We start from the raw sequence: 27,456 nt of genomic DNA, 5'->3' as shown, positions 1-27,456 counted from the left end.
ATTTTTCTGGACTTTTGAAAACTTCACTTTTTTTGAAAATATCCACTAAATGAGGGAATAATATGTGTGAGGGTACCCCTGGAGAGTTCCAAATGTGTGTGAGTAGAATATATATTCCACGGGGGTAAAATTGAAAAAAGTTGAAAAAAATTTTTTTTTGGACTTAGTCATTTTTCCGGCATTTATCAGATCAGACTTTCAGATAGGGCAAATGTCAGTGAGCGTTCCGATTTCAGTTCCAGAGCGATTCACCCAATGAGTCCTTGATATTTAGTCGTTTTCAGCCAATTTTCTGGATTTTTGAAAATTTCACTTTTTTGTGAAAATATCCACTGAATGAGGGAATAATATGTGTGAGGGTACCCCAGGAGAGTTATAAATGTGTGTGGTTAGAATATATATCCCACGGGGGTAAAATTGAAAAAAGTTGAAAAAAAATTTTTTTTGGACTCAGTCATTTTTCCGGCGTTTATCAGACTTTCAGATAGGGCAAATGTCAGTGAGCGTTCCGATTTCAGTTCCAGAGCGATTCGCCCAATGAGTCCTTGATATTTAGTCGATTTCAGCCAATCTTCTGGATTTTTGAAAATTTCACTTTTTTTGTGAAAATATCCACTAAGTGAGGGAATAATATGTGTGAGGGTACCCCAGGAGAGTTCCAAATGTGTGTGAGTAGAATATATATCCCACGGGGGTAAAATTGAAAAAAGTAGAAAAAAAATTTTTTTTGGACTCAGTCATTTTTCCGGCGTTTATCAGACTTTCAGATAGGGCAAATGTCAGTGAGCGTTCCGATTTCAGTTCCAGAGCGATTCGCCCAATGAGTCCTTGATATTTAGTCGTTTTCAGCCAATTTTCTGGATTTTTGAAAATTTCACTTTTTTGTGAAAATATCCACTATATGAGGGAATAATATGTGTGAGGGTACCCCAGGAGAGTTCCAAATGTGTGTCGGTAGAATATATATCCCACGGGGGTAAAAATCAAAAAAGTTTAAAAAAATTTTTTTTTGGACTCAGTCATTTTTCCGGCGTTTATCAGACCTTCAGATAGGCAAATGTCAGTGAGCGTTCCGATTTCAGTTCCATAGCGATTCACCCAATGAGTACTTGATATTTAGTCGTTTTCAGCCAATTTTTCTGGACTTTTGAAAATTTCACTTTTTTGTGAAAATATCCACTAAATGAGGGAATAATATGTGTGAGGGTACCCCTGGAGAGTTCCAAATGTGTGTGAGTAGAATATATATCCCACGGGGGTAAAATTGAAAAAAGTTAAAAAAAAATTTTTTTGGGGGCTTAGTCATTTTTCCGGCGTTTATCAGACTTTCAGATAGGACAAATGTCAGTGAGCGTTCCGATTTCAGATCCAGAGCGATTCACCCAATGAGTCCTTGATATTTAGTCGTTTTCAGCCAATTTTCTGGATTTTTGAAAATTTCACTTTTTTGTGAAAATATCCACTGAATGAGGGAATAATATGTGTGAGGGTACCCCAGGAGAGTTCCAAATGTGTGTGGGTAGAATATGTATCCCACGTGGGTAAAATTGAAAAAAGTTGAAAAAAAATTTTTTTTGGACTCAGTCATTTTTCCAGCGTTTATCAGACTTTCAGATAGGGCAAATGTCAGTGAGCGTTCCGATTTCAGTTCCAGAGCGATTCGACCGATGAGTCATTGATATTTAGTCGTTTTCAGCTAATTTTTGGATTTTTGAAAATTTCACTTTTTTGTGAAAATATCCACTAAATGAGGGAATAATATGTGTGAGGGTACCCCTGGAGAGTTCCAAATGTGTGTGAGTAGAATATATATCCCACGGGGGTAAAATTGAAAAAAGTAAAAAAAAAATTTTTTTGGGGGCTTAGTCATTTTTCCGGCGTTTATCAGACTTTCAGATAGGACAAATGTCAGTGAGCATTCCGATTTCAGCTCCAGAGCGATTCGCCCAATGAGTCCTTGATATTTAGTCGTTTTCAGCCAATTTTCTAGATTTTTGAAAATTTCACTTTTTTGTGAAAATATCCACTAAATGAGGGACTAATATGTGTGAGGGTACCCCAGGAGAGTTCCAAATGTGTGTGGGTAGAATATATATCCCACGGGGGTAAAATTGAAAAAAGTTTAAAAAAAATTTTTTTTGTACTCAGTCATTTTTCCAGCGTTTATCAGACTTTCAGATAGGACAAATATCAGTGAGCGTTCCGATTTCAGTTCCAGAGCGATTCACCCAATCAGTCCTTGATATTTATTCGTTTTCAGCCAATTTTCTGGATTTTTGAAAATTTCACTTTTTTGTGAAAATATCCACTAAATGAGGGAATAATATGTGTGAGGGTACCCCAGGAGAGTTCCAAATGTGTGTGGGTAGAATATATATCCCACGGGGGTAAAATTGAAAAAAGTTGAAAAAAAAAATTTTTTGAACTCAGTCATTTTTCCGGCATTTATCAGACTTTCAGATAGGGCAAATGTCAGTGAGCGTTCCGATTTCAGTTCCAGAGCGATTCACACAATGAGTCCTTGATATTTAGTCGTTTTCAGCCAATTTTCTGGATTTTTGAAAATTTCACTTTTTTGTGAAAATATCCACTGAATGAGGGAATAATATGTGTGAGGGTACCCCAGGAGAGTTATAAATGTGTGTGGTTAGAATATATATCCCATAGGGGTAAAATTGAAAAAAGTTGAAAAAAAATTTTTTTTGGACTCAGTCATTTTTCCAGCGTTTATCAGACTTTCAGATAGGGCAAATGTCAGTGAGCGTTCCGATTTCAGTTCCAGAGCGATTCGACCGATGAGTCCTTGATATTTAGTCGTTTTCAGCTAATTTTTGGATTTTTGAAAATTTCACTTTTTTGTGAAAATATCCACTAAATGAGGGAATAATATGTGTGAGGGTACCCCTGGAGAGTTCCAAATGTGTGTGAGTAGAATATATATCCCACGGGGGTAAAATTGAAAAAAGTTAAAAAAAAATTTTTTTTGGGGCTTAGTCATTTTTCCGGCGTTTATCAGACTTTCAGATAGGACAAATGTCAGTGAGCATTCCGATTTCAGCTCCAGAGCGATTCGCCCAATGAGTCCTTGATATTTAGTCGTTTTCAGCCAATTTTCTGAATTTTTGAAAATTTCACTTTTTTGTGAAAATATCCACTAAATGAGGGAATAATATGTGTGATGGTACCCCAGGAGAGTTATAAATGTGTGTGGGTAGAATATATATCCCACGGGGGTAAAATTGAAAAAAGTTTAAAAAAAATTTTTTTTGTACTCAGTCATTTTTCCAGCGTTTATCAGACTTTCAGATAGGGCAAATATCAGTGAGCGTTCCGATTTCAGTTCCAGAGCGATTCACCCAATCAGTCCTTGATATTTATTCGTTTTCGGCCAATTTTCTGGATTTTTGAAAATTTCACTTTTTTGTGAAAATATCCACTAAATGAGGGAATAATATGTGTGAGGGTACCCCAGGAGAGTTCCAAATGTGTGTGGGTAGAATATATATCCCACGGGGGTAAAATTGAAAAAAGTTGAAAAAAAAATTTTTTTGAACTCAGTCATTTTTCCGGCATTTATCAGATCAGACTTTCAGATAGGGCAAATGTCAGTGAGCGTTCCGATTTCAGTTCCAGAGCGATTCACCCAATGAGTCCTTGATATTTAGTCGTTTTCAGCCAATTTTTCTGGACTTTTGAAAATTTCACTTTTTTGTGAAAATATCCACTAAATGAGGGAATAATATGTGTGAGGGTACCCCTGGAGAGTTCCAAATGTGTGTGAGTAGAATATATATCCCACGGGGGTAAAATTGAAAAAAGTTAAAAAAAAATTTTTTGGGGGGCTTAGTCATTTTTCCGGCGTTTATCAGACTTTCAGATAGGACAAATGTCAGTGAGCGTTCCGATTTCAGATCCAGAGCGATTCACCCAATGAGTCCTTGATATTTAGTCGTTTTCAGCCAATTTTCTGGATTTTTGAAAATTTCACTTTTTTGTGAAAATATCCACTGAATGAGGGAATAATATGTGTGAGGGTACCCCAGGAGAGTTCCAAATGTGTGTGGGTAGAATATGTATCCCACGTGGGTAAAATTGAAAAAAGTTGAAAAAAAATTTTTTTTGGACTCAGTCATTTTTCCAGCGTTTATCAGACTTTCAGATAGGGCAAATGTCAGTGAGCGTTCCGATTTCAGTTCCAGAGCGATTCGACCGATGAGTCCTTGATATTTAGTCGTTTTCAGCTAATTTTTGGATTTTTGAAAATTTCACTTTTTTGTGAAAATATCCACTAAATGAGGGAATAATATGTGTGAGGGTACCCCTGGAGAGTTCCAAATGTGTGTGAGTAGAATATATATCCCACGGGGGTAAAATTGAAAAAAGTAAAAAAAAAATTTTTTTGGGGGCTTAGTCATTTTTCCGGCGTTTATCAGACTTTCAGATAGGACAAATGTCAGTGAGCATTCCGATTTCAGCTCCAGAGCGATTCGCCCAATGAGTCCTTGATATTTAGTCGTTTTCAGCCAATTTTCTAGATTTTTGAAAATTTCACTTTTTTGTGAAAATATCCACTAAATGAGGGAATAATATGTGTGAGGGTACCCCAGGAGAGTTCCAAATGTGTGTGGATAGAATATATATCCCACGGGGGTAAAATTGAAAAAAGTTTAAAAAAAATTTTTTTTGTACTCAGTCATTTTTCCAGCGTTTATCAGACTTTCAGATAGGACAAATATCAGTGAGCGTTCCGATTTCAGTTCCAGAGCGATTCACCCAATCAGTCCTTGATATTTATTCGTTTTCAGCCAATTTTCTGGATTTTTGAAAATTTCACTTTTTTGTGAAAATATCCACTAAATGAGGGAATAATATGTGTGAGGGTACCCCAGGAGAGTTCCAAATGTGTGTGGGTAGAATATATATCCCACGGGGGTAAAATTGAAAAAAGTTGAAAAAAAAATTTTTTTGAACTCAGTCATTTTTCCGGCATTTATCAGACTTTCAGATAGGGCAAATGTCAGTGAGCGTTCCGATTTCAGTTCCAGAGCGATTCACACAATGAGTCCTTGATATTTAGTCGTTTTCAGCCAATTTTCTGGATTTTTGAAAATTTCACATTTTTGTGAAAATATCCACTGAATGAGGGAATAATATGTGTGAGGGTACCCCAGGAGAGTTATAAATGTGTGTGGTTAGAATATATATCCCACAGGGGTAAAATTGAAAAAAGTTGAAAAAAAATTTTTTTTGGACTCAGTCATTTTTCCGGCGTTTATCAGACTTTCAGATAGGGCAAATGTCAGTGAGCTTTCCGATTTCAGTTCCAGAGCGATTCGCCCAATGAGTCCTTGATATTTAGTCGTTTTCAGCCAATTTTCTTAATTTTTGAAAATTTCACTTTTTTGTGAAAATATCCACTATATGAGGGAATAATATGTGTGAGGGTACCCCAGGAGAGTTCCAAATGTGTGTCGGTAGAATATATATCCCACGGGGGTAAAAATCAAAAAAGTTTAAAAAAAATTTTTTTTGGACTCAGTCATTTTTCCGGCGTTTATCAGACCTTCAGATAGGCAAATGTCAGTGAGCGTTCCGATTTCAGTTCCAGAGCGATTCACCCAATGACTCCTTGATATTCAGTCGTTTTCAGCCAATTTTCTGGATTTTTGAAAATTTCACTTTTTTGTGAAAATATCCACTAAATGAGGGAATAATATGTGTGAGGGTACCCCAGGAGAGTTCCAAATGTGTGTGGGTAGAATATATATCCCACGGGGGTAAAATTGAAAAAAGTTGAAAAAAAATTCTTTTTGAACTCAGTCATTTTTCCGGCATTTATCAGACTTTCAGATAGGGCAAATGTCAGTGAGCGTTCCGATTTCAGTTCCAGAGCGATTCACCCAATGAGTCCTTGATATTTATTCGTTTTCAGCCAATTTTCTGGATTTTTGAAAATTTCACTTTTTTGTGAAAATATCCACTAAATGAGGGAATAATATGTGTGAGGGTACCGCAGGAGAGTTCCAAATGTGTGTGGGTAGAATATATATCCCACGGGGGTAAAATTGAAAAAAGTTGAAAAAAAAATTTTTTTTGGACTCAGTCATTTTTCCGGCGTTTATCAGACTTTCAGATAGGGCAAATGTCAGTGAGCGTTCCGATTTCAGTTCCAGAGCGATTCGCCCAATGAGTCCTTGATATTTAGTCGTTTTCAGCCAATTTTCTGGATTTTTGAAAATTTCACTTTTTTGTGAAAATATCCACTGAATGAGGGAATAATATGTGTGAGGGTACCCCAGGAGAGTTATAAATGTGTGTGGTTAGAATATATATCCCACGGGGGTAAAATTGAAAAAAGTTAAAAAAAAATTTTTTTTGGGGCTTAGTCATTTTTCCGGCGTTTATCAGACTTTCAGATAGGGCAAATGTCAGTGAGCGTTCCGATTTCAGTTCCATAGCGATTCACCCAATGACTCCTTGATATTTAGTCGTTTTCAGACAATTTTCTGGATTTTTGAAAATTTCACTTTTTTGTGAAAATATCCACTAAATGAGGGAATAATATGTGTGAGGGTACCCCAGGAGAGTTCCAAATGTGTGTGGGTAGAATATATATCCCACGGGGGTAAAATTGAAAAAAGTTGAAAAAATTTTTTTTTGGACTTAGTCATTTTTCCGGCGTTTATCAGACTTTCAGATAGGGCAAATGTCAGTGAGCATTCCGATTTCAGTTCCAGAGCGATTCGCCAAATGAGTCCTTGATATTTAGTCGTTTTCAGCCAATTTTTCTGGACTTTTGAAAATTTCACTTTTTTGTGAAAATATCCACTAAATGAGGGAATAATATGTGTGAGGGTACCCCTGGAGAGTTCCAAATGTGTGTGAGTAGAATATATATCCCACGGGGGTAAAATTGAAAAAAGTTAAAAAAAATTTTTTTTGGGGGCTTAGTCATTTTTCCGGCGTTTATCAGACTTTCAGATAGGACAAATGTCAGTGAGCATTCCGATTTCAGCTCCAGAGCGATTCGCCCAATGAGTCCTTGATATTTAGTCGTTTTCAGCCAATTTTCTAGATTTTTGAAAATTTCACTTTTTTGTGAAAATATCCACTAAGTGAGGGAATAATATGTGTGAGGGTACCCCAGGAGAGTTCCAAATGTGTGTGAGTAGAATATATATCCCACGGGGGTAAAATTGAAAAAAGTTGAAAAAAAATTTTTTTTGGACTCAGTCATTTTTCCGGTGTTTATCAGACTTTCAGATAGGGCAAATGTCAGTGAGCGTTCCGATTTCAGTTCCAGAGCGATTCGCCCAATGAGTCCTTGATATTTAGTCGTTTTCAGCCAATTTTCTTAATTTTTGAAAATTTCACTTTTTTGTGAAAATATCCACTATATGAGGGAATAATATGTGTGAGGGTACCCCAGGAGAGTTCCAAATGTGTGTCGGTAGAATATATATCCCACGGGGGTAAAAATCAAAAAAGTTTAAAAAAATTTTTTTTTGGACTCAGTCATTTTTCCGGCGTTTATCAGACCTTCAGATAGGCAAATGTCAGTGAGCGTTCCGATTTCAGTTCCAGAGCGATTCACCCAATGACTCCTTGATATTCAGTCGTTTTCAGCCAATTTTCTGGATTTTTGAAAATTTCACTTTTTTGTGAAAATATCCACTAAATGAGGGAATAATATGTGTGAGGGTACCCCAGGAGAGTTCCAAATGTGTGTGGGTAGAATATATATCCCACGGGGGTAAAATTGAAAAAAGTTGAAAAAAAAATTTTTTTGAACTCAGTCATTTTTCCGGCATTTATCAGACTTTCAGATAGGGCAAATGTCAGTGAGCGTTCCGATTTCAGTTCCAGAGCGATTCACACAATGAGTCCTTGATATTTAGTCGTTTTCAGCCAATTTTCTGGATTTTTGAAAATTTCACTTTTTTGTGAAAATATCCACTGAATGAGGGAATAATATGTGTGAGGGTACCCCAGGAGAGTTATAAATGTGTGTGGTTAGAATATATATCCCACAGGGGTAAAATTGAAAAAAGTTGAAAAAAAATTTTTTTTGGACTCAGTCATTTTTCCGGCGTTTATCAGACTTTCAGATAGGGCAAATGTCAGTGAGCGTTCCGATTTCAGTTCCAGAGCGATTCACCCAATGAGTCCTTGATATTTAGTCGATTTCAGCCAATCTTCTGGATTTTTGAAAATTTCACTTTTTTGTGAAAATATCCACTAAGTGAGGGAATAATATGTGTGAGGGTACCCCAGGAGAGTTCCAAATGTGTGTGAGTAGAATATATATCCCACGGGGGTAAAATTGAAAAAAGTTGAAAAAAAATTTTTTTTGGACTCAGTCATTTTTCCGGTGTTTATCAGACTTTCAGATAGGGCAAATGTCAGTGAGCGTTCCGATTTCAGTTCCAGAGCGATTCGCCCAATGAGTCCTTGATATTTAGTCGTTTTCAGCCAATTTTCTTAATTTTTGAAAATTTCACTTTTTTGTGAAAATATCCACTATATGAGGGAATAATATGTGTGAGGGTACCCCAGGAGAGTTCCAAATGTGTGTCGGTAGAATATATATCCCACGGGGGTAAAAATCAAAAAAGTTTAAAAAAATTTTTTTTTGGACTCAGTCATTTTTCCGGCGTTTATCAGACCTTCAGATAGGCAAATGTCAGTGAGCGTTCCGATTTCAGTTCCAGAGCGATTCACCCAATGACTCCTTGATATTCAGTCGTTTTCAGCCAATTTTCTGGATTTTTGAAAATTTCACTTTTTTGTGAAAATATCCACTAAATGAGGGAATAATATGTGTGAGGGTACCCCAGGAGAGTTCCAAATGTGTGTGGGTAGAATATATATCCCACGGGGGTAAAATTGAAAAAAGTTGAAAAAAAATTTTTTTTGGACTCAGTCATTTTTCCGGTGTTTATCAGACTTTCAGATAGGGCAAATGTCAGTGAGCGTTCCGATTTCAGTTCCAGAGCGATTCGCCCAATGAGTCCTTGATATTTAGTCGTTTTCAGCCAATTTTCTTAATTTTTGAAAATTTCACTTTTTTGTGAAAATATCCACTATATGAGGGAATAATATGTGTGAGGGTACCCCAGGAGAGTTCCAAATGTGTGTCGGTAGAATATATATCCCACGGGGGTAAAAATCAAAAAAGTTTAAAAAAATTTTTTTTTGGACTCAGTCATTTTTCCGGCGTTTATCAGACCTTCAGATAGGCAAATGTCAGTGAGCGTTCCGATTTCAGTTCCAGAGCGATTCACCCAATGACTCCTTGATATTCAGTCGTTTTCAGCCAATTTTCTGGATTTTTGAAAATTTCACTTTTTTGTGAAAATATCCACTAAATGAGGGAATAATATGTGTGAGGGTACCCCAGGAGAGTTCCAAATGTGTGTGGGTAGAATATATATCCCACGGGGGTAAAATTGAAAAAAGTTGAAAAAAAATTCTTTTTGAACTCAGTCATTTTTCCGGCATTTATCAGACTTTCAGATAGGGCAAATGTCAGTGAGCGTTCCGATTTCAGTTCCAGAGCGATTCACCCAATGAGTCCTTGATATTTATTCGCTTTCAGCCAATTTTCTGGATTTTTGAAAATTTCACTTTTTTGTGAAAATATCCACTAAATGAGGGAATAATATGTGTGAGGGTACCGCAGGAGAGTTCCAAATGTGTGTGGGTAGAATATATATCCCACGGGGGTAAAATTGAAAAAAGTTGAAAAAAAATTTTTTTTTGGACTCAGTCATTTTTCCGGCGTTTATCAGACTTTCAGATAGGGCAAATGTCAGTGAGCGCTCCGATTTCAGTTCCAGAGCGATTCGCCCAATGAGTCCTTGATATTTAGTCGTTTTCAGCCAATTTTCTGGATTTTTGAAAATTTCACTTTTTTGTGAAAATATCCACTGAATGAGGGAATAATATGTGTGAGGGTACCCCAGGAGAGTTATAAATGTGTGTGGTTAGAATATATATCCCACGGGGGTAAAATTGAAAAAAGTTGAAAAAAAATTTTTTTTGGACTCAGTCATTTTTCCGGCGTTTATCAGACTTTCAGATAGGGCAAATGTCAGTGAGCGTTCCGATTTTCAGTTCCAGAGCGATTCGCCCAATGAGTCCTTGATATTTAGTCGTTTTCAGCCAATTTTCTGGATTTTTGAAAATTTCACTTTTTTGTGAAAATATCCACTAAATGAGGGAATAATATGTGTGAGGGTACCCCAGGAGAGTTCCAAATGTGTGTGAGTAAAATATATATCCCACGGGGGTAAAATTCAAAAAAGTTTAAAAAAATTTTTTTTTGGACTCAGTCATTTTTCCGGCGTTTATCAGACCTTCAGATAGGCAAATGTCAGTGAGCGTTCCGATTTCAGTTCCAGAGCGATTCACCCAATGACTCCTTGATATTTAGTCGTTTTCAGCCAATTTTCTGGATTTTTGAAAATTTCACTTTTTTGTGAAAATATCCACTAAATGAGGGAATAATATGTGTGAGGGTACCCCAGAAGAGTTCCAAATGTGTGTGGGTAGAATATATATCCCACGGGGGTAAAATTGAAAAAAGTTAAAAAAAAATTTTTTTTGGGGCTTAGTCATTTTTCCGGCGTTTATCAGACTTTCAAATAGGGGAAATGTCAGTGAGCGTTCCGATTTCAGTTCCAGAGCGATTCGCCCAATGAGTCCTTGATATTTAGTCGTTTTCAGCCAATTTTCTGGATTTTTGAAAATTTCACTTTTTTGTGAAAATATCCACTAAATGAGGGAATAATATGTGTGAGGGTACCCCAGGAGAGTTCCAAATGTGTGTGAGTAAAATATATTTCCCACGGGGGTAAAATTGAAATAAGTTGAAAAAAAATTTTTTTTGGACTCAGTCATTTTTCCGGCGTTTATCAGACTTTCAGATAGGGCAAATGTCAGTCAGCGTTTCGATTTCAGTTCCAGAGCGATTCGCCCGATGAGTCCTTGATATTTAGTCGTTTTCAGCCAATTTTCTGGATTTTTGAAAATTTCACTTTTTTGTGAAAATGTCCACTAAATGAGGGAATAATATGTGTGAGAGTACCCCAGGAGAGTTCCAAATGTGTGTGGGTAGAATATATATCCCAAGGGGGTAAAATTGAAAAAAGTTTAAAAAAAATTTTTTATTGGACTCAGTCATTTTTCCGGCGTTTATCAGACTTTCAGATAGGGCAAATGTCAGTGAGCGTTCCGATTTCAGTTCCAGAGCGATTCGCCCAATGAGTCCTTGATATTTAGTCGTTTTCAGCCAATTTTCTGAATTTTTGAAAATTTCACTTTTTTGTGAAAATATCCACTAAATGAGGGAATAATATGTGTGAGGGTACCCCAGGAGAGTTATAAATGTGTGTGGGTAGAATATATATCCCACGGGGGTAAAATTGAAAAAAGTTGAAAAAAAAATTTTTTTGAACTCAGTCATTTTTCCGGCATTTATCAGACTTTCAGATAGGGCAAATGTCAGTGAGCGTTCCGATTTCAGTTCCAGAGCGATTCACCCAATGAGTCCTTGATATTTAGTCGTTTTCAGCCAATTTTCTGGATTTTTGAAAATTTCACTTTTTTGTGAAAATATCCACGGAATGAGGGAATAATATGTGTGAGGGTACCCCAGGAGAGTTCCAAATGTGTGTGGGTAGAATATATATTCCACGGGGGTAAAATTGAAAATAGTTGAAAAAAATTTTTGTTTGGACTGTCATTTTTCCGGCGTTTGTCAGACTTTCAAATAGGGCAAATGTCAGTGAGCGTTCCGATTTCATTTCCAGAGCGAGTCACCCAATGAGTCCTTGATATTTATTCATTTTCAGCCAATTTTCTGGATTTTTGAAAATTTCACTTTTTTGTGAAAATATCCACTAAATGAGGGAATAATATGTGTGAGGGTACCGCAGGAGAGTTCCAAATGTGTGTGGGTAGAATACATATCCCACGGGGGTAAAATTGAAAAAAGTTGAAAAAAAATTTTTTTTTGGACTCAGTCATTTTTCCGGCGTTTATCAGACTTTCAGATAGGGCAAATGTCAGTGAGCGTTCCGATTTCAGTTCCAGAGCGATTCGCCCAATGAGTCCTTGATATTTAGTCGTTTTCAGCCAATTTTCTGGATTTTTGAAAATTTCACTTTTTTGTGAAAATATCCACTAAATGAGGGAATAATATGTGTGAGGGTACCCCAGGAGAGTTCCAAATGTGTGTGGGTAGAATATATATCCCACGGGGGTAAAATTGAAAAAAGTTGAAAAAAAATTTTTTTTGGACTCAGTCATTTTTCCGGTGTTTATCAGACTTTCAGATAGGGCAAATGTCAGTGAGCGTTCCGATTTCAGTTCCAGAGCGATTCGCCCAATGAGTCCTTGATATTTAGTCGTTTTCAGCCAATTTTCTTAATTTTTGAAAATTTCACTTTTTTGTGAAAATATCCACTATATGAGGGAATAATATGTGTGAGGGTACCCCAGGAGAGTTCCAAATGTGTGTCGGTAGAATATATATCCCACGGGGGTAAAAATCAAAAAAGTTTAAAAAAATTTTTTTTTGGACTCAGTCATTTTTCCGGCGTTTATCAGACCTTCAGATAGGCAAATGTCAGTGAGCGTTCCGATTTCAGTTCCAGAGCGATTCACCCAATGACTCCTTGATATTCAGTCGTTTTCAGCCAATTTTCTGGATTTTTGAAAATTTCACTTTTTTGTGAAAATATCCACTAAATGAGGGAATAATATGTGTGAGGGTACCCCAGGAGAGTTCCAAATGTGTGTGGGTAGAATATATATCCCACGGGGGTAAAATTGAAAAAAGTTGAAAAAAAATTCTTTTTGAACTCAGTCATTTTTCCGGCATTTATCAGACTTTCAGATAGGGCAAATGTCAGTGAGCGTTCCGATTTCAGTTCCAGAGCGATTCACCCAATGAGTCCTTGATATTTATTCGCTTTCAGCCAATTTTCTGGATTTTTGAAAATTTCACTTTTTTGTGAAAATATCCACTAAATGAGGGAATAATATGTGTGAGGGTACCGCAGGAGAGTTCCAAATGTGTGTGGGTAGAATATATATCCCACGGGGGTAAAATTGAAAAAAGTTGAAAAAAAATTTTTTTTTGGACTCAGTCATTTTTCCGGCGTTTATCAGACTTTCAGATAGGGCAAATGTCAGTGAGCGTTCCGATTTCAGTTCCAGAGCGATTCGCCCAATGAGTCCTTGATATTTAGTCGTTTTCAGCCAATTTTCTGGATTTTTGAAAATTTCACTTTTTTGTGAAAATATCCACTGAATGAGGGAATAATATGTGTGAGGGTACCCCAGGAGAGTTATAAATGTGTGTGGTTAGAATATATATCCCACGGGGGTAAAATTGAAAAAAGTTGAAAAAAAATTTTTTTTGGACTCAGTCATTTTTCCGGCGTTTATCAGACTTTCAGATAGGGCAAATGTCAGTGAGCGTTCCGATTTTCAGTTCCAGAGCGATTCGCCCAATGAGTCCTTGATATTTAGTCGTTTTCAGCCAATTTTCTGGATTTTTGAAAATTTCACTTTTTTGTGAAAATATCCACTAAATGAGGGAATAATATGTGTGAGGGTACCCCAGGAGAGTTCCAAATGTGTGTGAGTAAAATATATATCCCACGGGGGTAAAATTCAAAAAAGTTTAAAAAAATTTTTTTTTGGACTCAGTCATTTTTCCGGCGTTTATCAGACCTTCAGATAGGCAAATGTCAGTGAGCGTTCCGATTTCAGTTCCAGAGCGATTCACCCAATGACTCCTTGATATTTAGTCGTTTTCAGCCAATTTTCTGGATTTTTGAAAATTTCACTTTTTTGTGAAAATATCCACTAAATGAGGGAATAATATGTGTGAGGGTACCCCAGAAGAGTTCCAAATGTGTGTGGGTAGAATATATATCCCACGGGGGTAAAATTGAAAAAAGTTAAAAAAAAATTTTTTTTGGGGCTTAGTCATTTTTCCGGCGTTTATCAGACTTTCAAATAGGGGAAATGTCAGTGAGCGTTCCGATTTCAGTTCCAGAGCGATTCGCCCAATGAGTCCTTGATATTTAGTCGTTTTCAGCCAATTTTCTGGATTTTTGAAAATTTCACTTTTTTGTGAAAATATCCACTAAATGAGGGAATAATATGTGTGAGGGTACCCCAGGAGAGTTCCAAATGTGTGTGAGTAAAATATATTTCCCACGGGGGTAAAATTGAAATAAGTTGAAAAAAAATTTTTTTTGGACTCAGTCATTTTTCCGGCGTTTATCAGACTTTCAGATAGGGCAAATGTCAGTCAGCGTTTCGATTTCAGTTCCAGAGCGATTCGCCCGATGAGTCCTTGATATTTAGTCGTTTTCAGCCAATTTTCTGGATTTTTGAAAATTTCACTTTTTTGTGAAAATGTCCACTAAATGAGGGAATAATATGTGTGAGAGTACCCCAGGAGAGTTCCAAATGTGTGTGGGTAGAATATATATCCCAAGGGGGTAAAATTGAAAAAAGTTTAAAAAATTTTTTTTATTGGACTCAGTCATTTTTCCGGCGTTTATCAGACTTTCAGATAGGGCAAATGTCAGTGAGCGTTCCGATTTCAGTTCCAGAGCGATTCGCCCAATGAGTCCTTGATATTTAGTCGTTTTCAGCCAATTTTCTGAATTTTTGAAAATTTCACTTTTTTGTGAAAATATCCACTAAATGAGGGAATAATATGTGTGAGGGTACCCCAGGAGAGTTATAAATGTGTGTGGGTAGAATATATATCCCACGGGGGTAAAATTGAAAAAAGTTGAAAAAAAAATTTTTTTGAACTCAGTCATTTTTCCGGCATTTATCAGACTTTCAGATAGGGCAAATGTCAGTGAGCGTTCCGATTTCAGTTCCAGAGCGATTCACCCAATGAGTCCTTGATATTTAGTCGTTTTCAGCCAATTTTCTGGATTTTTGAAAATTTCACTTTTTTGTGAAAATATCCACGGAATGAGGGAATAATATGTGTGAGGGTACCCCAGGAGAGTTCCAAATGTGTGTGGGTAGAATATATATTCCACGGGGGTAAAATTGAAAATAGTTGAAAAAAATTTTTGTTTGGACTGTCATTTTTCCGGCGTTTGTCAGACTTTCAAATAGGGCAAATGTCAGTGAGCGTTCCGATTTCATTTCCAGAGCGAGTCACCCAATGAGTCCTTGATATTTATTCATTTTCAGCCAATTTTCTGGATTTTTGAAAATTTCACTTTTTTGTGAAAATATCCACTAAATGAGGGAATAATATGTGTGAGGGTACCGCAGGAGAGTTCCAAATGTGTGTGGGTAGAATACATATCCCACGGGGGTAAAATTGAAAAAAGTTGAAAAAAAATTTTTTTTTGGACTCAGTCATTTTTCCGGCGTTTATCAGACTTTCAGATAGGGCAAATGTCAGTGAGCGTTCCGATTTCAGTTCCAGAGCGATTCGCCCAATGAGTCCTTGATATTTAGTCGTTTTCAGCCAATTTTCTGGATTTTTGAAAATTTCACTTTTTTGTGAAAATATCCACTGAATGAGGGAATAATATGTGTGAGGGTACCCCAGGAGAGTTATAAATGTGTGTGGTTAGAATATATATCCCACGGGGGTAAAATTGAAAAAAGTTGAAAAAAAATTTTTTTTGGACTCAGTCATTTTTCCGGCGTTTATCAGACTTTCAGATAGGGCAAATGTCAGTGAGCGTTCCGATTTTCAGTTCCAGAGCGATTCGCCCAATGAGTCCTTGATATTTAGTCGTTTTCAGCCAATTTTCTGGATTTTTGAAAATTTCACTTTTTTGTGAAAATATCCACTAAATGAGGGAATAATATGTGTGAGGGTACCCCAGGAGAGTTCCAAATGTGTGTGAGTAAAATATATATCCCACGGGGGTAAAATTCAAAAAAGTTTAAAAAAATTTTTTTTTGGACTCAGTCATTTTTCCGGCGTTTATCAGACCTTCAGATAGGCAAATGTCAGTGAGCGTTCCGATTTCAGTTCCAGAGCGATTCACCCAATGACTCCTTGATAGTTAGTCGTTTTCAGCCAATTTTCTGGATTTTTGAAAATTTCACTTTTTTGTGAAAATATCCACTAAATGAGGGAATAATATGTGTGAGGGTACCCCAGGAGAGTTCCAAATGTGTGTGGGTAGAATATATATCCCACGGGGGTAAAATTGAAAAAAGTTAAAAAAAATTTTTTTTTGGGGCTTAGTCATTTTTCCGGCGTTTATCAGACTTTCAGATAGGGCAAATGTCAGTGAGCATTCCGATTTCAGCTCCAGAGCGATTCGCCCAATGAGTCCTTGATATTTAGTCGTTTTCAGCCAATTTTCTGAATTTTTGAAAATTTCACTTTTTTGTGAAAATATCCACTAAATGAGGGAATAATATGTGTGAGGGTACCCCAGGAGAGTTATAAATGTGTGTGGGTAGAATATATATTCCACGGGGGTAAAATTGAAAAAAGTTGAAAAAAATTTTTTTTTGGACTTAGTCATTTTTCCGGCGTTTATCAGACTTTCAAATAGGGGAAATGTCAGTGAGCGTTCCGATTTCAGTTCCAGAGCGATTCGCCCAATGAGTCCTTGATATTTAGTCGTTTTCAGCCAATTTTCTGGATTTTTGAAAATTTCACTTTTTTGTGAAAATATCCACTAAATGAGGGAATAATATGTGTGAGGGTACCCCAGGAGAGTTCCAAATGTGTGTGAGTAAAATATATTTCCCACGGGGGTAAAATTGAAATAAGTTGAAAAAAAATTTTTTTTGGACTCAGTCATTTTTCCGGCGTTTATCAGACTTTCAGATAGGGCAAATGTCAGTCAGCGTTTCGATTTCAGTTCCAGAGCGATTCGCCCGATGAGTCCTTGATATTTAGTCGTTTTCAGCCAATTTTCTGGATTTTTGAAAATTTCACTTTTTTGTGAAAATATCCACTGAATGAGGGAATAATATGTGTGAGGGTACCCCAGGAGAGTTCCAAATGTGTGTGGGTAGAATATATATTCCACGGGGGTAAAATTGAAAATAGTTGAAAAAAATTTTTGTTTGGACTGTCATTTTTCCGGCGTTTGTCAGACTTTCAAATAGGGGAAATGTCAGTGAGCGTTCCGATTTCAGTTCCAGAGCGATTCGCCCAATGAGTCCTTGATATTTAGTCGTTTTCAGCTAATTTTTGGATTTTTGAAAATTTCACTTTTTTGTGAAAATATCCACTAAATGAGGGAATAATATGTGTGAGGGTACCCCTGGAGAGTTCCAAATGTGTGTGAGTAGAATATATATCCCACGGGGGTAAAATTGAAAAAAGTTAAAAAAAATTTTTTTTTTGGGGCTTAGTCATTTTTCCGGCGTTTATCAGACTTTCAGATAGGACAAATGTCAGTAGGCATTCCGATTTCAGCTCCAGAGCGATTCGCCCAATGAGTCCTTGATATTTAGTCGTTTTCAGCCAATTTTCTGAATTTTTGAAAATTTCAGTTTTTTGTGAAAATATCCACTAAATGAGGGAATAATATGTGTGAGGGTACCACAGGAGAGTTCCAAATGTGTGTGGGTAGAATATATATCCCACGGGGGTAAAATTGAAAAAAGTTTAAAAAAAATTTTTTTTGTACTCAGTCATTTTTCCAGCGTTTATCAGACTTTCAGATAGGGCAAATATCAGTGAGCGTTCCGATTTCAGTTCCAGAGCGATTCACCCAATCAGTCCTTGATATTTATTCGTTTTCAGCCAATTTTCTGGATTTTTGAAAATTTCACTTTTTTGTGAAAATATCCACTAAATGAGGGAATAATATGTGTGAGGGTACCACAGGAGAGTTCCAAATGTTTGTGGGTAGAATATATATCCCACGGGGGTAAAATTGAAAAAAGTTGAAAAAAAATTTTTTTTGAACTCAGTCATTTTTCCGGCATTTATCAGACTTTCAGATAGGGCAAATGTCAGTGAGCGTTCCGATTTCAGATCCAGAGCGATTCACACAATGAGTCCTTGATATTTAGTCGTTTTCAGCCAATCTTCTGGATTTTTGAAAATTTCACTTTTTTGTGAAAATATCCACTAAGTGAGGGAATAATATGTGTGAGGGTACCCCAGGAGAGTTCCAAATGTGTGTGAGTAGAATATATATCCCACGGGGGTAAAATTGAAAAAAGTTGAAAAAAAATTTTTTTTGGACTCAGTCATTTTTCCGGCGTTTATCAGACTTTCAGATAGTGGAAATGTCAGTGAGAGTTCCGATTTCAGTTCCAGAGCGATTCGCCCAATGAGTCCTTGATATTTAGTCGTTTTCAGCCAATTTTCTGGATTTTTGAAAATTTCACTTTTTTTGTGAAAATATCCACTATATGAGGGAATAATATGTGTGAGGGTACCCCAGGAGAGATCCAAATGTGTGTCGGTAGAATATATATCCCACGGGGGTAAAATTCAAAAAAGTTTAAAAAATTTTTTTTTTGGACTCAGTCATTTTTCCGGCGTTTATCAGACCTTCAGATAGGCAAATGTCAGTGAGCGTTCCGATTTCAGTTCCAGAGCGATTCACCCAATGACTCCTTGATATTTAGTCGTTTTCAGCCAATTTTCTGGATTTTTGAAAATTTCACTTTTTTGTGAAAATATCCACTAAATGAGGGAATAATATGTGTGAGGGTACCCCAGGAGAGTTCCAAATGTGTGTGGGTAGAATATATATCCCACGGGGGTAAAATTGAAAAAGTTGAAAAAATTTTTTTTTGGACTTAGTCATTTTTCCGGCGTTTATCAGACTTTCAGATAGGGCAAATGTCAGTGAGCATTCCGATTTCAGTTCCAGAGCGATTCGCCAAATGAGTCCTTGATATTTAGTCGTTTTCAGCCAATTTTTCTGGACTTTTGAAAATTTCACTTTTTTGTGAAAATATCCACTAAATGAGGGAATAATATGTATGAGGGTACCCCTGGAGAGTTCCAAATGTGTGTGAGTAGAATATATATCCCACGGGGGTAAAATTGAAAAAAGTAAAAATAAAATTTTTGGGGGGGCTTAGTCATTTTTCCGGCGTTTATCAGACTTTCAGATAGGACAAATGTCAGTGAGCATTCCGATTTCAGCTCCAGAGCGATTCGCCCAATGATTCCTTGATATTTAGTCGTTTTCAGCCAATTTTCTGAATTTTTGAAAATTTCACTTTTTTGTGAAAATATCCACTAAATGAGGGAATAATATGTGTGAGGGTACCCCAGGAGAGTTATAAATGTGTGTGGGTAGAATATATATTCCGCGGGGGTAAAATTGAAAAAAAAGTTGAAAAAAATTTTTTTTTGGACTTAGTCATTTTTCCGGCGTTTATCAGACTTTCAAATAGGGGAAATGTCAGTGAGCGTTCCGATTTCAGTTCCAGAGCGATTCGCCCAATGAGTCCTTGATATTTAGTCGTTTTCAGCCAATTTTCTGGATTTTTGAAAATTTTACTTTTTTGTGAAAATATCCACTAAATGAGGGAATAATATGTGTGAGGGTACCCCAGGAGAGTTCCAAATGTGTGTGGGTAGAATATATATCCCACGGGGGTAAAATTGAAAAAAGTTGAAAAAAAATTTTTTTTGGACTCAGTCATTTTTCCGGCGTTTATCAGACTTTCAGATAGGGCAAATGTCAGTGAGCGTTCCGATTTTCAGTTCCAGAGCGATTCGCCCAATGAGTCCTTGATATTTCGTCGTTTTCAGCCAATTTTCTGGATTTTTGAAAATTTCACTTTTTTGTGAAAATATCCTCTAAATGAGGGAATAATATGTGTGAGGGTACCCCAGGAGAGTTCCAAATGTGTGTGAGTAAAATATATATCCCACGGGGGTAAAATTCAAAAAAGTTTAAAAAAATTTTTTTTTGGACTCAGTCATTTTTCCGGCGTTTATCAGACCTTCAGATAGGCAAATGTCAGTGAGCGTTCCGATTTCAGTTCCAGAGCGATTCACCCAATGACTCCTTGATATTTAGTCGTTTTCAGCCAATTTTCTGGATTTTTGAAAATTTCACTTTTTTGTGAAAATATCCACTAAATGAGGGAATAATATGTGTGAGGGTACCCCAGGAGAGTTCCAAATGTGTGTGGGTAGAATATATATCCCACGGGGGTAAAATTGAAAAAAGTTAAAAAAAAATTTTTTGGGGGGCTTAGTCATTTTTCCGGCGTTTATCAGACTTTCAGATAGGGCAAATGTCAGTGAGCATTCCGATTTCAGCTCCAGAGCGATTCACCCAATGAGTCCTTGATATTTATTCGTTTTCAGCCAATTTTCTGGATTTTTGAAAATTTCACTTTTTTGAGAAAATATCCACTAAATGAGGGAATAATATGTGTGAGGGTACCGCAGGAGAGTTCCAAATGTGTGTGGGTAGAATATATATCCCACGGGGGTAAAATTGAAAAAAGTAGAAAAAATTTTTTTTTTTGGACTCAGTCATTTTTCCGGCGTTTATCAGACTTTCAGATAGGGCAAATGTCAGTGAGCATTCCGATTTCAGTTCCAGAGCGATTCGCCCAATGAGTCCTTGATATTTAGTCGTTTTCAGCCAATTTTCTGGATTTTTGAAAATTTCACTTTTTTGTGAAAATATCCACTGAATGAGGGAATAATATGTGTGAGGGTACCCCAGGAGAGTTATAAATGTGTGTGGTTAGAATATATATCCCACGGGGGTAAAATTGAAAAAAGTTGAAAAAAAATTTTTTTTGGACTCAGTCATTTTTCCGGCGTTTATCAGACTTTCAGATAGGGCAAATGTCAGTCAGCGTTCCGATTTCAGTTCCAGAGCGATTCGCCCGATGAGTCCTTGATATTTAGTCGTTTTCAGCCAATTTTCTGGATTTTTGAAAATTTCACTTTTTTGTGAAAATGTCCACTAAATGAGGGAATAATATGTGTGAGAGTACCCCAGGATTGTTCCAAATGTGTGTGGGTAGAATATATATCCCACGGGGGTAAAATTGAAAAAAGTTGAAAAAAAATTTTTTTTGAACTCAGTCATTTTTCCGGCGTTTATCAGACTTTCAGATAGGGCAAATATCAGTGAGCGTTCCGATTTCAGTTCCAGAGCGATTCACCCAATGAGTCCTTGATATTTATTCGTTTTCAGCCAATTTTCTGGATTTTTGAAAATTTCACTTTTTTGTGAAAATATCCACTAAATGAGGGAATAATATGTGTGAGGGTACCCCAGGAGAGTTCCAAATGTGTGTGGGTAGAATATATTTCCCACGGGGGTAAAATTGAAAAAAGTTGAAAAAAAATTTTTTTTGAACTCAGTCATTTTTCCGGCATTTATCAGACTTTCAGATAGGGCAAATGTCAGTGAGCGTTCCGATTTCAGTTCCAGAGCGATTCACCCAATGACTCCTTGATATTTAGTCGTTTTCAGCCAATTTTCTGGATTTTTGAAAATTTCACTTTTTTGTGAAAATATCCACCAAATGAGGGAATAATATGTGTGAGGGTACCCCAGGAGAGTTCCAAATGTGTGTGGGTAGAATATATATCCCACGGGGGTAAAATTGAAAAAAGTTAAAAAAAAATTTTTTTGGGGGCTTAGTCATTTTTCCGGCGTTTATCAGACTTTCAGATAGGACAAATGTCAGTGAGCATTCCGATTTCAGCTCCAGAGCGATTCGCCCAATGATTCCTTGATATTTAGTCGTTTTCAGCCAATTTTCTGAATTTTTGAAAATTTCACTTTTTTGTGAAAATATCCACTAAATGAGGGAATAATATGTGTGAGGGTACCCCAGGAGAGTTATAAATGTGTGTGGGTAGAATATATATTCCGCGGGGGTAAAATTGAAAAAAAAGTTGAAAAAAATTTTTTTTTGGACTTAGTCATTTTTCCGGCGTTTATCAGACTTTCAAATAGGGGAAATGTCAGTGAGCGTTCCAATTTCAGTTCCAGAGCGATTCGCCCAATGAGTCCTTGATATTTAGTCGTTTTCAGCCAATTTTCTGGATTTTTGAAAATTTTACTTTTTTGTGAAAATATCCACTAAATGAGGGAATAATATGTGTGAGGGTACCCCAGGAGAGTTCCAAATGTGTGTGGGTAGAATATATATCCCACGGGGGTAAAATTGAAAAAAGTTGAAAAAAATTTTTTTTTGGACTCAGTCATTTTTCCGGCGTTTATCAGACCTTCAGATAGGCAAATGTCAGTGAGCGTTCCGATTTCAGTTCCAGAGCGATTCACCCAATGACTCCTTGATATTTAGTCGTTTTCAGCCAATTTTCTGGATTTTTGAAAATTTCACTTTTTTGTGAAAATATCCACTAAATGAGGGAATAATATGTGTGAGGGTACCCCAGGAGAGTTCCAAATGTGTGTGGGTAGAATATATATCCCACGGGGGTAAATTTGAAAAAAGTTGAAAAAATTTTTTTTTGGACTTAGTCATTTTTCTGGCGTTTATCAGACTTTCAGATAGGGCAAATGTCAGTGAGCGTTCCGATTTCAGTTCCAGAGCGATTCGCCCAATGAGTCCTTGATATTTAGTCGTTTTCAGCCAATTTTTCTGGACTTTTGAAAATTTCACTTTTTTGTGAAAATATCCACTAAATGAGGGAATAATATGTGTGAGGGTACCCCTGGAGAGTTCCAAATGTGTGTGAGTAGAATATATATCCCACGGGGGTAAAATTGAAAAAAGTTAAAAAAAAATTTTTTGGGGGGCTTAGTCATTTTTCCGGCGTTTATCAGACTTTCAGATAGGGCAAATGTCAGTGAGCATTCCGATTTCAGCTCCAGAGCGATTCGCCCAATGAGTCCTTGATATTTAGTTGTTTTCAGCCAATTTTCTGAATTTTTGAAAATTTCACTTTTTTGTGAAAATATCCACTAAATGAGGGAATAATATGTGTGAGGGTACCACAGGAGAGTTCCAAATGTGTGTGGGTAGAATATATATCCCACGGGGGTAAAATTGAAAAAAGTTTAAAAAAAATTTTTTTTGTACTCAGTCATTTTTCCAGCGTTTATCAGACTTTCAGATAGGGCAAATATCAGTGAGCGTTCCGATTTCAGGTCCAGAGCGATTCACCCAATGAGTTCCTGATATTTATTCGTTTTCAGCCAATTTTCTGGATTTTTGAAAATTTCACTTTTTTGTGAAAATATCCACTAAATGAGGGAATAATATGTGTGAGGGTACCGCAGGAGAGTTCCAAATGTGTGTGGGTAGAATATATATCCCACGGGGGTAAAATTGAAAAAAGTTGAAAAAAATTTTTTTTTTGGACTCAGTCATTTTTCCGGCGTTTATCAGACTTTCAGATAGGGCAAATGTCAGTGAGCGTTCCGATTTTCAGTTCCAGAGCGATTCGCCCAATGAGTCCTTGATATTTAGTCGTTTTCAGCCAATTTTCTGGATTTTTGAAAATTTCATTTTTTTGTGAAAATATCCACTAAATGAGGTAATAATATGTGTGAGGGTACCCCAGGAGAGTTCCAAATGTGTGTGAGTAAAATATATTTCCCACGGGGGTAAAATTGAAATAAGTTGAAAAAAAATTTTTTTTGGACTCAGTCATTTTTCCGGCGTTTATCAGACTTTCAGATAGGGCAAATGTCAGTTAGCGTTCCGATTTCAGTTCCAGAGCGATTCGCCCGATGAGTCCTTGATATTTCGTCGTTTTCAGCCAATTTTCTGGATTTTTGAAAATTTCACTTTTTTGTGAAAATGTCCACTAAATGAGGGAATAATATGTGTGAGAGTACCCCAGGAGTGTGTGGGTAGAATATATATCTCACGGGGGTAAAATTGAAAAAAGTTGAAAAAAATTTTTTTTTAAACTCAGTCATTTTTCCTGCGTTTATCAGACTTTCAGATAGGGCAAATGTCAGTGAGCATTCCGATTTCAGTTCCAGAGCGATTCGCCCAATGAGTCCTTGATATTTAGTCGTTTTCAGCCAATTTTCTGGATTTTTGAAAATTTCACTTTTTTGTGAAAATATCCACTAAATGAGGGAATAATATGTGTGAGGGTACCACAGGAGAGTTCCAAATGTGTGTGGGTAGAATATATATCCCACGGGGGTAAAATTGAAAAAAGTTTTAAAAAAATTTTTTTTGTACTCAGTCATTTTTCCAGCGTTTATCAGACTTTCAGATAGGGCAAATATCAGTGAGGGTTCCGATTTCAGTTCCAGAGCGATTCACCCAATGAGTCCTTGATATTTATTCGTTTTCTGCCAATTTTCTGGATTTTTGAAAATTTCACTTTTTTGTGAAAATATCCACTAAATGAGGGAATAATATGTGTGAGGGTACCCCAGGAGAGTTCCAAATGTGTGTGGGTAGAATATATATCCCACGGGGGTAAAATTGAAAAAAGTTGAAAAAAAATTCTTTTTGAACTCAGTCATTTTTCCGGCATTTATCAAACTTTCAGATAGGGCAAATGTCAGTGAGCGTTCCGATTTCAGTTCCAGAGCGATTCACCCAATGAGTCCTTGATATTTATTCGTTTTCAGCCAATTTTCTGGATTTTTGAAAATTTCACTTTTTTGTGAAAATATCCACTAAATGAGGGAGTAATATGTGTGAGGGTACCGCAGGAGAGTTCCAAATGTGTGTGGGTAGAATATATATCCCACGGGGGTAAAATTGAAAAAAGTTGAAAAAAAATTTTTTTTTGGACTCAGTCATTTTTCCGGCGTTTATCAGACTTTCAGATAGGGCAAATGTCAGTGAGCGTTCCAATTTCAGTTCCAGAGCGATTCGCCCAATGAGTCCTTGATATTTAGTCGTTTTCAGCCAATTTTCTGGATTTTTCAAAATTTCACTTTTTTGTGAAAATATCCACTGAATGAGGGAATAATATGTGTGAGGGTACCCCAGGAGAGTTATAAATGTTTGCGGTTAGAATATATATCCCACGGGGGTAAAATTGAAAAAAGTTGAAAAAAAATTTTTTTTGGACTCAGTCATTTTTCCGGCGTTTATCAGACTTTCAGATAGGGCAAATGTCAGTGAGCGTTCCGATTTTCAGTTCCAGAGCGATTCGCCCAATGAGTCCTTGATATTTAGTCGTTTTCAGCCAATTTTCTGGATTTTTGAAAATTTCACTTTTTTGTGAAAATATCCACTAAATGAGGGAATAATATGTGTGAGGGTACCCCAGGAGAGTTCCAAATGTGTGTGAGTAAAATATATATCCCACGGGGGTAAAATTCAAAAAAGTTTAAAAAAATTTTTTTTTGGACTCAGTCATTTTTCCGGCGTTTATCAGACCTTCAGATAGGCAAATGTCAGTGAGCGTTCCGATTTCAGTTCCAGAGCGATTCACCCAATGACTCCTTGGTATTTAGTCGTTTTCAGCCAATTTTCTGGATTTTTGAAAATTTCACTTTTTTGTGAAAATATCCACTAAATGAGGGAATAATATGTGTGAGGGTACCCCAGGAGAGTTCCAAATGTGTGTGGGTAGAATATATATCCCAAAGGGGTAAAATTGAAAAAAGTTAAAAAAAAATTTTTTTTGGGGCTTAGTCATTTTTCCGGCGTTTATCAGACTTTCAGATAGGGCAAATGTCAGTGAGCATTCCGATTTCAGCTCCAGAGCGATTCGCCCAATGAGTCCTTGATATTTAGTCGTTTTCAGCCAATTTTCTGGATTTTTGAAAATTTCACTTTTTTGTGAAAATATCCACTAAATGAGGGAATAATATGTGTGAGGGTACCCCAGGAGAGTTCCAAATGTGTGTGAGTAAAATATATTTCCCACGGGGGTAAAATTGAAATAAGTTGAAAAAAAATTTTTTTTGGACTCAGTCATTTTTCCGGCGTTTATCAGACTTTCAGATAGGGCAAATGTCAGTCAGCGTTCCGATTTCAGTTCCAGAGCGATTCGCCCGATGAGTCCTTGATATTTAGTCGTTTTCAGCCAATTTTCTGGATTTTTGAAAATTTCACTTTTTTGTGAAAATGTCCACTAAATGAGGGAATAATATGTGTGAGAGTACCCCAGGAGAGTTCCAAATGTGTGTGGGTAGAATATATATCCCACGGGGGTAAAATTGAAAAAAGTTGAAAAAAATTTTTTTTTAAACTCAGTCATTTTTCCTGCGTTTATCAGACTTTCAGATAGGGCAAATATCAGTGAGGGTTCCGATTTCAGTTCCAGAGCGATTCACCCAATGAGTCCTTGATATTTATTCGTTTTCAGCCAATTTTCTGGATTTTTGAAAATTTCACTTTTTTGTGAAAATATCCACTAAATGAGGGAATAATATGTGTGAGGGTACCCCAGGAGAGTTCCAAATGTGTGTGGGTAGAATATATATCCCACGGGGGTAAAATTGAAAAAAGTTAAAAAAAAATTTTTTTTGTACTCAGTCATTTTTCCAGCGTTTATCAGACTTTCAGATAGGGCAAATATCAGTGAGCGTTCCGATTTCAGTTCCAGAGCGATTCACCCAATGAGTCCTTGATATTTATTCGTTTTCAGCCAATTTTCTGGATTTTTGAAAATTTCACTTTTTTGTGAAAATATCCACTGAATGAGGGAATAATATGTGTGAGGGTACCCCAGGAGAGTTATAAATGTGTGTGGTTAGAATATATATCCCACGGGGGTAAAATTGAAAAAAGTTGAAAAAAAAATTTTTTTGGACTCAGTCATTTTTCCGGCGTTTATCAGACTTTCAGATAGGGCAAATGTCAGTGAGCGTTCCGATTTTCAGTTCCAGAGCGATTCGCCCAATAAGTCCTTGATATTTAGTCGTTTTCAGCCAATTTTCTGGATTTTTGAAAATTTCACTTTTTTGTGAAAATATCCACTAAATGAGGGAATAATATGTGTGAGGGTACCCCAGGAGAGTTCCAAATGTGTGTGAGTAGAATATATATCCCACGGGGGTAAAATTGAAATAAGTTGAAAAAAAATTTTTTTTGGACTCAGTCATTTTTCCGGCGTTTATCAGACTTTCAGATAGGGCAAATGTCAGTCATCATTCCGATTTCAGTTCCAGAGCGATTCGCCCGATGAGTCCTTGATATTTAGTCGTTTTCAGCTAATTTTCTGGATTTTTGAAAATTTCACTTTTTTGCGAAAATATCCACTAAATGAGGGAATAATATGTGTGAGGGTACCCCAGGAGAGTTCCAAATGTGTGTGGGTAGAATATATATCCCACGGGGGTAAAATTGAAAAAAGTTTAAAAAAAATTTTTTTTTGACTCAGTCATTTTTCCGGCGTTTATCAGACTTTCAGATAGGGCAAATGTCAGTGAGCATTCCGATTTCAGTTCCAGAGCGATTGACCTAATGAGTCCTTGATATTTAGTCATTTTCAGCCAATTTTCTGGATTTTTGAAAATTTCAATTTTTTGTGAAAATATCCACTAAATGAGGGAATAATATGTGTGAGGGTACCCCAGGAGA

This window comes from Phyllobates terribilis, unplaced genomic scaffold (assembly GCF_046119375.1).
Source record: "Phyllobates terribilis strain yellow unplaced genomic scaffold, ASM4611937v1 Scaffold_8__6_contigs__length_399053987, whole genome shotgun sequence".
Taxonomy (NCBI): Eukaryota; Metazoa; Chordata; class Amphibia; order Anura; family Dendrobatidae; genus Phyllobates; species Phyllobates terribilis.
The sequence above is the reverse complement of the archived record's forward strand: the minus strand, read 5'-3'. Positions refer to the sequence as shown.